This window comes from Gastrolobium bilobum, unplaced genomic scaffold (genome assembly GCF_033153095.1).
Source record: "Gastrolobium bilobum isolate Gb01-03AN ecotype WA unplaced genomic scaffold, APGP_CSIRO_Gbil_v1 utg2363, whole genome shotgun sequence".
Classification (NCBI taxonomy): Eukaryota; Viridiplantae; Streptophyta; class Magnoliopsida; order Fabales; family Fabaceae; genus Gastrolobium; species Gastrolobium bilobum.
In genome coordinates this window covers 21,878-36,229 of record NW_026897239.1, presented here as the reverse complement: position 1 = coordinate 36,229, position 14,352 = coordinate 21,878, and positions in this window count along the sequence as shown.

Genomic DNA, 14,352 nt, shown 5'->3' with positions numbered 1-14,352 from the left:
GTGAGGTCCATATGAAGAAACATGTACCTCCGCTAGCAACAGGACATGTGCAGAAGTTCACAAAACTTGAAAAACAGTTTGAGAGGTACTTCCACAAATATCAGCAAACATGTCATAAAATTGAGGAGAAAAATGAAGCAAAAAAATTACAAAGAGGAAGCAAAAGTACAAAATAGAAGAGGAGAAAAAAGAGATAATCAAAGGGACAAAGCTACCAAATACCTTATCACAAACTGAATGGTGTCTTGTTTGGTTTTCTTATGATTAAAATCTGAAAACTTTGGAGTTTGATAAATTGGTGGCGGTAGGGCTTATTAAGGTTATAACTTCTTGTAAAGTATGTCATTTATTTCATTCAAACTCCAGGGGATAACCCCCCTGTCCCAATCGTGTATCAGATACCATTCGAACCAATCTCATTCCAACTTTCCAAGTCCTTTTTCTTTTTATTTGTAATTGTTAATTACCAAGAAACAAGAGGTATTCATTGTAATCCTTGTTGTATTAAACTACACATCATTGGTGCTATTATATAGCAAACCAATTGAAGAATACAAAGAGACACACTCAATGTGAGACTTCTACACTATTAACACTAACACTCTTAACACTCCCCCTCAAGCTGTAGCATATAGATCATATGCTACAAGCTTGATACATAAATAATACTCCCATTAGGAACCAAAAACAACAATGCTACATCAATAAAATGAAATGACTAAGTACAACAAATCAACTAGAATGACCATCAGTCTGAAGAGCTGATAAAGAGACAGTGCTGGAATGGACATCAGAGCATGGATGGTGCCGGAATTATCATCGACAAAGACAACTGAGCTGACCAGGACATCAGCATCAAGATCCCTCTCAGACATTTCATTTAACAGTTGGTGAGCAGCCGTGGTTTCCCCTTGACTATGCTACAAGCTTATTACAAGAAATACCAAGTAACATAACATCAAAATAAATCTCCTAAATGAGAAACCAAAAATCAACAATGTACTAAAAATGGCGTCGAAATGAACATCAACATGGAAGATGCCGGAATGATCATCGGCAAAGACAATTGTGCTGGAATGACTATCAGCAACATGGACGGTGCTCCCCCTCAATAGGAACTTCTAAACAGTGCCGGAATTATCATCGGCAAAGACAATTGTGCTGGAATGACCATCAGCAACATGGACAGTGCTCCCCCTCAAGAGGAACTTCTAAACAGTGCCAGAATTATTATCGGCAAAGACAATTGTGCTGGAATGACCATCAGCAACATGGACAGTGCTCCCCCTCAAGAGGAACTTCTAAACAGTGCTGAAATTATCATCGGCAAAGACAATTGTGCTGGAAAGACCATCAGCAACATGGACAGTGCTCCCCCTTAAGAGGAACTTCTAAACAGTGCCGCAATTATCATCGGTAAAGACAATTGTGCTGGAATGACCATCAGCAACATGGACAGTGCTCCCACTCAAGAGGAACTTCGGTGTCGGAATTAACATCAGCGGAGACAACATCAGCAACTTGGACAGTGCTCCCCCTCAAGATGGATGATGAATAGTATAAATACTCCATCTTGGGAAGAAAGAAGATTAAAGAAAAACAAAGCTTCGCGGAATCGGAAAAGTCGCCGGAGACGGCGGTGGGTCGTCGAAAAAGTCGTCGGAGACGGTGGTGGATCGCCAAAAAAGTCTTCGGAAAAGTCATCGGAAAAGTCACCGGAAAAGTCGCCGGAGACGGCTGTCAACGGAGGACAACGCGGTCAACGGTGGTCGGTCAACGACAACGGTGGTCAACCCAACAACTTCCCAAGGATCATTCTTTTCTGATGTGACAGATCAATCTAAGCTGCAGTCACAGAGCATACTAAGAAAAACCCGAAAAATAAATAGCAACGGGAATCCCTCAAGGAGGGTGATATCTCTCTATAACCATATTGAAATTATGAAAAATAGAACTAAGTTAAATGGATTAATATTCCTCTTGTTAGGCTCTAGATACCATGTTAATTACCAAGAGACAAGAGGTATTCATTGTAATCCTTGTTGTATTAAACTACACATCATTGGTGCTATTATATAGCAAACCAATTGAAGAATACAAAGAGACACACTCAATGTGGGACTTCTACACTATTAACACTAACACTCTTAACAGTAATAAATAAACTAAAACCCCATCAATTCAAATAGCCAGGGCAAGAAACCATCAGTATAAAAAAAGTTCCAAGTTTGATTCTATTCCTAACATATAAAAACCATATAAAAAGTTCCAAGTTCCAATTCAAATCCGCAGAAGCTGAAGAGAGTAAGAAAAGAGGCACCATAAAATGAATGGGGTACCTTTGTGGAGTTTGATGAGGAGCTTCTTGGCGGGCTGAGCCGGAGGAAGAGCTATATTGATCTCTGCTTCCACTGCCTATATTATTACTGGAAATGCAGACGAAGACCAACCAACAATCGGAGATGTAGACGACGACTAACAACAAAGAAGAGAAAGCCTCCAGCGCGAGAGAGGATCAGAGGATAGGGTTCAGACTTTTTGATTTTTATTAAATATTTTGTATTTTTTTAATTGTAATTTTATTTCATTTTTACAAAAAAAAAATGCCAAAACGTGTTCCAAAACGTTGTTCACATACGTTGACTGCGTGTCGGATTCGGTCAAATTCGCGTGTCCCACTAGTCAACGTGTACCAAAAATTTGACCTCGTGTCGGACGAATGTCCGAACGTGTGCGTGTCGGACACACATTTTTCCCCAAAAAAGACATGTCCGTATTTCACAGACGATCACGAGACTCACTCCCACAACTCTAGTGCTTGTATCAAGTAAACCAATTTAATTAAATTATATGGAGATTATGTAATTTCTTTTTAAATTAGTTTAAAAAAATGTTTAAAATAGTCAATTTTATGAAATACAATATCTATTTATAATGTTTAAATACAATATTTATTTGGCCTCATCGGTGAATGAATCCAACCTAATAAATAATAACAAAGTACGAAACGTACTTTAATATTTTTCTTTTTTATGAAATAAAAATGATAAAATTTTTTAAAGGTAATCAATAATTTCCCTTTCTTAAAAAATAAAAACACATACACACACACACAAATTTTGAAGCAGAAACAATGCAAGTTCATGTGTGTATGTGTTTTTATTTTTTATTTTTTTAAGTTCAGATACTTTTTTGTGAGCTAAGTTCCAATACTTTACAATCACTTTTTGTTTATTTTTAATTAATTTTTTATATTTTTTATAAGTCGACCTAAACAAGTTTAAAATTACATAAATTACCGAGATGAAGAAAGAATAAAAATGAAGAAGAACATAATATTTCTCATTTTGTATAAGGTTAGAACTTGAAATGTTGAAAATGTAGAAAAAGATTGGAATGTATGATCTGATCTAAATTTTTTGAATATCCTTTAAATGACGACAAAAAAAAATGACAAAAAAATAAGAATAAATCATTACATAACACTAGAATTGAACTTTATCATCTGTTATTATAAATTTTTTATTATATAATAATATGTACGACTAAGTCATAATTTTTTAAGAAAGAAAAATTATTGATTATCTTTAAAAAAAATTATGAAATCATATTTTTATTTCATAAAAAAGAAAAATATTAAAGTACGTTTTGTACTTTGGTATTATTTATTAGGTTGGATTCATTCACCGATGAGGCAAAAATAAATATTGTATTTCATAAATATTGACTATTTAAATATTTTTTAAACTAATTTAAATAGAAATTATATAATCTTCATATAATATAATTTAAATTGGTTTACTTGATACAAGCACTAAAGTTGTGGGAGTGAGTCTAGTGATCATTACATGTTGTTCCCTTTTTTCTTTTTGTTTTTATTATGAGCACGATGTAGATGATATATATGTCTCCACCTGAACAATAATAAGATAATAAGGTAATAGAAATATCTTATAATAGAAATATTTTAAGGTCAAATTTCATTGGAAAAGTAAAAAAGTAGTACAGAATTCAAATAAGTTGTAAATAGGATGCGTGACTCACGCCCAAAAAGTTAGTGCTCACGCCTGAATTAGCATGTTTTTACAGAGAGTTTCGTCTTCATGGGGTGTGATTGGTAACATCAAATTTAGGCATGACATGCTGTAATACATGTGTAAATAATTTTAAAATAATAATAAATTCATAATTTTTTATTTAAATTTCAATTAATTAATTTTTTTTGCCATGTTTTTCTACATAATATGTTTTACGTTGCAGGTAGTTGTAAATCCAACTATACCAATTGAGAGGGCTCGTTTAGTACGCGAAATTTTTGAAGATTTTCGGTAAACTGAATTTTTCTAAATTTTTAATTTTCAGATATTATGGTAAACTAAATGTAAAAATCATATTTTTGAAAATTGAGATTCTCGAATAAAAAATAAAATTTCCTCTACCAAACGCCCTCTAAATGAAACCGAGAGTGTCCTTGTCTGAGCTCTTACATCGCAAAGGCAATTGTGAGAGGCACTTCTTATATATGAGGTGTTAGAGATATATAAAACCATTAATATAGTGTCACCCAACAACTTAAGCTTTTGGGTTGAATTGATTCTTTACATAGTATTAAAGCCTCGATATCAAGGGTTCAATCTTCACCCTTCAAGCTACCCTTCAAGCCCAATGGACTTTCGTATGAGGGAGCGAGTTAAAGGTAAAATTTTTGTGTTGTCATGAATTCCTCTTCTAGGTTTGTGCCTAGGGATTCGAAGTTTGTGGACCAAGCTTTGGAAATAGGTGTTTAGCTATCTTGAGTATCGAGTAAGCAATTATTCGGACTTCAAGAGGTAAGCTCTATGTTTAAGGAGTCTTTTTCTACTTGTGTGCTCCACCAGGGTTAGTGAACTATGGTTGGATTGTATGATTGTATTTGATGCTTTGTATAGATGCATTCATATAGAGCTATACGGTAATATGATATGTTTTGTTTTGATGTGATTTATGTAATGATCTTTGGCCATTGATTCTATGTGCACTGATGTCTGCTTGAGACTGACTGTGTATACCTCTGATATATGTTTGCTTCCGCTCGGGGTCCTCCCTTGGGAATAATTACATACGCCTCTGATAAGATATATATTTATATATATATATATATATATATATATATATATATATATATGTTCTGTTCAGTTATGATATTTGTTTATATGATGTCTTGTATACTCTGTATCTGACTTTCATGCAGGAGTGAACCCAGGGTATAGATAGATCTCTATAAACCTGGAGCTTATTGAGATTTTTTATCTCACCCTATTTGGGGACATTATTTTAGGTGTATAGATCCTCGGTGAGCCTTCACGGGGCAGGGACACAACCCGTGGCTAGAGGTGCTGCGACGGATCAGATTTTAAGTAGCTGTAGGCTACTGATATTTTGGAGTGCATTTATGTTGCTTTATTGTTACTTGTATATAGCATGTATATGTCTTGTACATGTTTTCTGTTTTGATGCATGTACAATTGTGTATTCAGGTATACTTATATGATGATGCAGTATTCAGATATGTGTATGTGTTGGTTATGCATGCTGTTAGATTTAGTGGAACGGAGCCAAGTTATGTGTAACACTCCGTGTATACCCGGTTTGTTAATATATCATCGTATTAAGCTGTGTTTAATTAAAAATGCGGAATATCTTTTTCTTTTCAATTATGATGTCATTATACTTAACCAAGTTGATTACTTAATCAATTTCATAAAATATCGCCTGTATGTAAATTGCAAAAAGACATCTAACTGTAATACCTCATAATATAGATAAAGTGAGTATCTATGTTACGGATCTACTACACATAGTCTGGACAATATCCTGATACATTAATATAACTCCAAATTAAACAAGACAATAAAAAAGTCTATGTGGCATGGACAATCCCCATGCTCACCAAATCAACAGGATAACCAACCAAGTCTCAACATATAAATCCATAAACTGAAGCTAAAAGCATAAGACAGTAAACATGATCCAACATCCAATCATAACAGCATATCAGCAAAGCAGCATAAACATGTAACATCTATCAGCTAAGCTCTGACCTTCTGCCACTAGAGGTCTCAACCCCCGCATTACCTGAACCTGAAATAAGCATTTCCCAAACGTGGGGTGAGATCGCTAAACCAGAAATCTCAGTAAGACAAGGGGTCCTCAAGGATCTTCCACCCCAAGCTCACTTACATGTGCAATATAAGTTCTAAAAACAGAAATTCAACATAAGTTCCAAAACTCAATGCAGTGCAACAGATATTCATGACATGTGTGTTATAACTATTCTACTGGTCAGAGAAATGCAGGAATACGTCTATTACCTACATATAGTACAAGGAACACCGCTTGCACCTCACCCACAACCTCACCATATTGTATGTACTACATACTCAGGCTTACCGTATAGGTGGAACACCACATGTATATCATAAAGGCACTAGTATATAACAGCTCAACAGCATTTCCAAAACATCAAAAGCATGTAACACAGCATGCATATAACCATACCCCCATGGTACATGGTGGAACCACAACATGGCTAAACCGAGGACACAAAAGCTTACCTTGCAAGCTCACTATCCAATGCCAAGAGTCCACACAACTCAAGTCCAACACACAGCAGATCACAATCTGATTAGGACCAACAAGCATATCATCATTCATAGCTCATAAGCATAAACATAAAGACTATGTTTTCCTCTTACGATTTATGTTTTAAGGCTTCACACAAAGCCATATGCCCTTAACCACTTGATTCTGACTTAGTTCAATTAACATAGAAGTTCAACTTCATCAATCTAGGGTCCACAAACCCCCAATGGCCTACTGTATGAACAATACAGCTACTGTTCTTCGAAATCCTAGAATATCCGGATATTCGTTGGGGGAATATCCGGATATCAATATCTGGATATCTCTCTTCCAATATCCGGATATTCAGATCCCCATATCCGGATATCAATATTCGGATATTCACAACAAAATATCCGGATATTTTGCAACAGAACCCAGATTCTGCATTTCGCGAAAATCCAAACCAAAGGTCCAACTTTTACCGATTACAGAAGCTTAAACATCCATTTCTAAGTGTGTTAAGCATTACCCAACATTAGATTATCATCTTAAGCTCATTGCATGCATCAAGGTTCCATTTTTAACCAAATACTCATGATCAAAGGTTGAGTATGCATACCAAGCTTCTCAAAACAGAAAATGGCAGGGAAAATGAGCTCCCTACACCACTCCACTATGCAGCAACCAAGGGCCACGAAAATGCACAGCAAGAAGACTCTTTTCTTCACAAAGGTGGCACTTTGAAGCTCAAGATACCAACTCCAAACTCCCACAACCAACTCTCAAAGTCAGCACCTCTTCACCCTCAACCAGAGGCTACAACTCAGCAAAGGAGTCACTCATAACCTCATAAGACCAACCTACCCACGGTAATGATGTTTAGAGATGAAGAGATGGAGCAAAGGTGGCAACTTGGCTCAAGAAATGGAGGAGAAGACCAATGGAACAGTGACCAGCAGCTGACCAGCCCCAAGACTCACGTAGGATCAGAATTTTGGCCTAGGGTTTTGGGCCAACTAATGTATATATAGCGGTTTAAGTCATTAACACACAATATTAACTTTAATTTCTACGCTTAGCATTTAATCCCAATCTCAGGATTCTTAACCTACCCAATTTTACAAGAATTATCATATTTTTATTATATTTTTCGAAGCACCTTCCCGGTACGCGCTTTTCATAGCCAATATCAGTTTCTGGCATCAGTTCTCATTATTTTTACTTGAAAATCGTTTTACAAGTCCTATATATTATTCTAGGAATTATCATACACTTATTATAATTTTCCGGGATATTTTTTCGGTACGCATTTATACCGACTAGCAGAACCGGTATCTGCGCTTTTCGTCAGAAAAGTGACTTTCAACATTATTACTCACTTACTATAATTATTAAAGCCTCATAATAATTATTAGGGTCAATTATGGAATTATCTCATAATTATCTAATTAATTTCCTTAATTAGCGCTGCAGGTTCTTACATTATGCATGCGCCTATAGATGGGTATATGATCCTTTATGGACATCTAGTATTTCTGAAACCATAGAATGTATAAACTGTTTATCAGGATATCTTAAGAATGGGATTCGTAAATCCCCATTTGTCCGGTTTTCAGTCGTTACTATGTTCGATTTTCGTCTCTGTTAAATGAAATGTAAACTAGAAGCGGTATGCTATATTATATATCATGTGAAAAGGATAAAAAGAAAAATAAAAAGTTAGCTCGTATTTTCGTAAGTTAAGTCTTCCACTGATTCATTTTAGTATCATATGTCTGTTAACTAAACCGGCTCGAGACGGGGATGTGGGCTATAAATACCCATTTTTTCCATTTTCATTATTCTCACCCTCTCTCTAAAAATAACCTCTAACTTCTCTCTACATTTCTTCTTCAACGTTTTGCACAGCGAAGCTCTGCCACTCAAGTAAGTCCCAATATCTGTTTTCTATTTTTTAATTACAGCAATAGATATATGATATTAGTGACCTAGAAATTAGTTAGTGACTTAGATATTTTTTAGTAGCTTAAAAAATTGTTAGTGACGTAGGTTAGAAAATGGCTAGCGACTTAGGAATTAGTTAGTGACTTATAAATTGGTTAGTGATGTAAGAAGGTATGGTTAGTGACACAGTATAATTATATAGGAATGACATAAATGAACATGTAAATTTTTAAATGACTAATACATTTTAATTAAAGTTTTTATAAAAAATATTAGAGTAGGCAATATTAATTTTATTTTATTTTATTTATTTTAATATAATATAATATATTTTAGAATAATGTAATGTAATTTAATTTAATTGATGTTAATTTAATCTAATTTAATTTGACTTAATTCAATTCAATTAAATTCAATGTAATTTAATATAATATAATTATTTGTGTATAATTTGTTTTTTTGTAATAGTATTTTGTTATGGCTGATTCGTCTTCATCTGAGTCACCGCGGTCTGCATCCGATGGTGAAGCTGAGCCTTCTGATCTCTATACACATGTGCTTCTTGGACCATATAGGTGGGAGGTACTTCGAAAGAGGGCACATTGCACCTATGTTTCCTAACATACATGAATTAATTACATCAACAAAACCATATATGCATATATGAGTTGTTTCCTAACATACCTTTAGGATGTTGTGGTATTTGACTCGAGGCCATGTCATGATGTTCTATGATTCGAGACTCCCCCAAATCATGCCATAGCTGGATTTGAGTAGCGGACCTGCCACATTCTTTGTCATTATCTGAAGCACTCGCATCCTCTGCAAGAAGACGATCCTGCATTGTGATATTTTCCTCATCGTCACCGTCATAGTCGTCATCCATAACCCAGGTAGGGTCATGTTCATCTTCCTCAGACATGTTAACAACTGCAGCAGCAGATGAGGATACATTACATGGAGAATTGCAAGCAACTGACCTCATTGGTAACATAATATCCTTCGCTCTAGCAGTATCCACGTACAACTCTAAGAAATCCTTTCTAGACTGGTTCAAGAATTCCTCCATTTCCATCTATGTCTTCGTCATCGACCACTTGCAAACTATTGTTTGTTCAGATTGCCATTATCTTGTTGTGACCAGAGTGATTGATTGGTTGTCTTCGAAACATATTTTTTGGCGAATTTTCTAATGCAGTTCTGCAACGGTTGAGTTCCGCTTAATACGTGATGGCCTTTTCTTGCCTACAAAAACAACACATCGACGACCTTCCTCTTTTTTACCATTATAATATAGAACAATACGAATAGAATCAAAATTTGAACTCATTTTTAAAAATAATAATGAAAAACACAAAACAAAATATGAATAAACAAGTGCAAATGAATGTAGGAGTATAAGTATAATGAGTGAGAAGAGTTGTGAAGAGTGTAGAGAGGAGATGGGTATAAATAGGGTATAATTGGGCCACTCACGCCCTGGTTGGGCAGGATTGCCACCTGGAATATGCCCCATGTGGGCTTGTCTCTCTCTTGGCTCACGCCCCACATGGGCGTGTCTCTTTCCTTCAGATCACGCCCTATGTGGGCGTGTCTCTCTCTAGATGGTCACGTCTCATGTGGGCGTGTTTGAGTGCTATACTTGCGTAAATAATTTCAAAATGACTACGTTTGCGTAATTTGTTATTAAAAAGCAATATTTAAAATCTTTTGCCCTGCTTTGTGTGATAGACTAGTAGTCAACTTATTTTCAAAAAGAAATAAAAAAGAAAAGTATATTTAATATTTTTGTTTGTATTTTCAACATTTTTGTGCCAATGTTCATAAATAACAGCTTATGATATTAGGAGTTGAGATACTATATATTTTTAGAATATAGTACGTGACATACAAAATACAATTATTTTATTTATATTTATGTACTGTAGTCAATAATGTTCAGGGTCAATTTGTGAGCATTTCAATTAATCCACTTTTGTGATTCAGTTAAAGATGTGTTGTTAGTATCAATTTAAAGGTTTATAAAATGTTTCTCACAACTTATTCTCCTGATTTATTTACCTATATATATATATATATATATTGAGATATTCCAATCGATTCATTATTTTGCAATTAGTTCGATTCGGGATGAGTCTTAGGATTAAGACTTTAAATCTCTCTCAAATATGATATTAGAAATGATCGAACATATGCTTTTATTCTTATCTTCTTAGTTTTTAAACGCTAACTAAACTAGCATCGTTTATTACCTATTTTCTTTTGCTACAAAAAAATGAGACATATTAGCAGTCATTATCAAGCCACCCCTTGAAATTTTCAGGCTTAAAATAGTGATTGATGGGATATACTAAAAAATCTCAGGAATATTTCAAGACGGTGGATAGATAAAATAAAATTCCTTTCTGGTTTATGCACCCAAGTGTGTGTTTGTTTTAGGCGATAATTATCTTGCCATTCTCACAAATGAACTTTGATTTTTAATTTCATGTACTTCTATCTAAATGTTTGAATTGATTACAACTATTGTTTAATTCAGTATTCAGGGCATTCAAGTAAAGAAGAAAATAATACATATATGTTTTTAATGAATGTGTTTATTTACTTATTTAGTTGATTGGTCAATGTATTCTATTAAAATATCATCAACACTATGTGCAGTTAAGGGTGTTCGCGGTCTGGATTGGATCAGTTTTGAAAGAAAAAATCATCTGATTCAATTCCTTCGATTTGATCATGTAATCATCCATTTGGTTTGGATTTTTTTCAACTCCAATCCGATCCAATCCAATTTTTTTCAGTTTGGATTAGATCGGTTTTCGATTTTTTGAAAATCCTAAAATTTATTTTATGATTATTATGCAAATAACATCATTTGTATATATTGGCTTTGTAAAAAAATAAAATTTGAAATGCAAAAGCATCAGTAAATGATAATATAGTAATTTTTTGGGACAATGAGATATGAAGCTCTACATAGATGAAATTTTGTTGATCAGACTAGGTTTTTTCTTGGGTTTAGTTGTGAGCTAATGAGTTTTGAGTTTAGAAATTTTTGAGCTATGAGTGAGAAATATCCAAGTAGGTAGAAGGGATTAATTGTATGGATCGGTTTTTGGGTTTTTTCTTGGGTTTAATTATATGAATCGGTTTGGATTAGATCGATTTTCATGAGTCAATCCGAAAACCGATCCAATCCAATTAAAATTTGCAGGTTTTTTTTGGTTTTCGGTTTTTGATTTATTCAGTTATCGATTTTTCGATTCGGTCACTGCAGTTTGAATTGGTTTGGATCGGTTGATGAACATCCCTACGTGCAGTCATTAAAATGTAAGTTTTAATAATTATTTTAGACATTCAATGAAAATTGTCACAATATTAAAAACAAATTAACATTTATTACGTTATTTTTGATAAATTAAGAGAGAAACATACAATTAAATCCAAAAATCAAAATGGAATGATGCATTTTCGTCGAGAAAAACTCAAGTGACAATCTTTTGAATGCACAATGCTACCAAGACTGAAGAGGTCAATCAACTGGTCCAGTTCATCTAACTTTGAAAAGTAGTAGGGTGTTTAATAGGATGTGAATTTTTTCTTTTCAGGAAAATGGGAAGGGAAAAACCATTTGCCAATGTTTGGTAAGAGAAAAAGTAAAAGTAAGGCCGAGAATTTTTTTTTTTTCATCACTTGCTTTGTCATATAGAATTATCATAGAAGATTGTCATTGATGGGGTGGAAAAAAATCTTTTTATATGATAGAAAAATTATCACATAGCATCAGTAAAATTAACTTAACATTTTAGAAAAGAAATTTGATCTATCAAACACTTTTTTTGTAAATATCCGGGAAATTTTTTTTTCTATCATATTTTAGAATATTATTTTTTCCGATAAAAAAAAAATTCCTCCGCTAAATGCCGCATAAATTCCACAGTAACGTTTCAACATGCCTAGTTTTCGATAAGTATGCGGCCAGCAATGCAATTTTTTTTTGCTTTCAGTAGAATTAAATTAAGAAAAAAATGTGTATTATTTTTAAAGAATATAAAGTTGTGTCATTTTAAAAGAGAGAAGGAGATAGATAAAGGAGGAGAGAGAGAGTTGACAAAAAAATAAAATTGTGGGTCTCACTTCTTTGTGAGAGTGAAATAATATAAGTTGTGTCAATTAAAAAGATAAACAATTTTCTCTTAAATTAATAAGTCTACTTATTACCTTCCAAAAAAAAAAAAAAAATGAGTCTACTTGTTGGTCTCAGACTAATTCATCTTGGGCAAGTCAACCGGCCACATCAAGAAAAGAAAAAAAAATTCGTGTTAAGTCCAGCAATTATGGAATCATTAAATTAAGAAAAAAAATATTTACTTTTGAATGACACAATTTATATTATTTCGCTCTTACAAAGAGATGAGACCCACATATTTATTTTTTTTGTCAATTCTCTGTCCTCTTTTATCTATCTCTTTTTCTCTCTTAAAATGACACAACTTTACATCCTTTAAAATAACATATATTTTTCCCTTAAATTAATGTTGTATCATCTGTAAACCAACAATTTGAATGGAACCCTTTGTTATATAGTAATTCCTGAAGAGCTTCAATATTAAATTGTTACCCAAAAAATAAAAAAATAGAAATGTAGCTATTATTCATCACACCAAACTTATATATATTTCTGCATCTGAAGGGATAGTGAAGGAAATTGCACGGGCTGCTTTTTATTATTATCATTTTTAAGTTAAAAAAAATCAATTAGTAGGTTTTCATATTCATTTTTCTTATTATATCTTATACTAACTTAATTTCATTGAAAGTGGAGAGATCAAACTCGTGACTCCCCTAAGCAAAACTATCTTATCCAAAAACTCAAACTGTTAAATAAAGACTCGTTACTAGTTTTTATATTATATTTATCTAAGATGAGAAGTGAGAACATCGAGAATGAGATTGTGACACAAAGAATTTTGAACTTTATTATGCTTAACATGGGAAATTATGAGACACTGTTAGTATAGTGATGCAACAGGCTTAGTACAAAACTTTTTATGGTACAGAGAGAAGAAGAATAGTCAATTCCATAAGCATAGCTAAAGAAGAAGGGGTCAAAGGAAAAGGACACAGAATGCAGTTGAGTACCAAGAAGTGAATGGAAACACCAACTACTTATATCATGTGCGGTGGGATGGGATGTGCTTTCTGTATCTTCCATATTCATTTTCCGAAAATGAAAGGAAAAATTCTTAACTCCCATAAAACTCAACCGAAAATAGTTGTTTAATTCTAAGAGTGTTGCCAACGTTTGTATTTGGATGAAGTTATATTGGATCATGTTATAGCAGGGGGAGGAATAATGTGTGTTCATTAATTTATTCTTATTTTATTGGCATGGAACTTTAAAGTTGACATCTTATTAGTTTCACCAAAGCTTGTTTGGTTGTTCCTTGGAGATTTGGGGATACATTAGTTTATGGGATCTAACTAGTTTTACTGAACATTTTTGTCAGAAGAGATGGTTTTTAACACTTAGTTATGCTTAAAGATTCTTTTACTATAGACTTGCGCTTATAAGGAAGTTTGATTAAATTGAAACATTCAGCAACAAACGTTTTCGACATTACCGCTGTCTGATTTTTAATAGTATATATGATGTGAATAAAAATAGAGGAATACTAGTCTCATGTTACATGAGAGTAGTTTTCTCATGTTCTCATGTTATAGAGAGAAAACAAGTGAGATCCATATTAAAAAGCAAAAAAAAAAAAAAAAAAAAAAGAGTATGATTTTAGAAGTGAGAGAAAA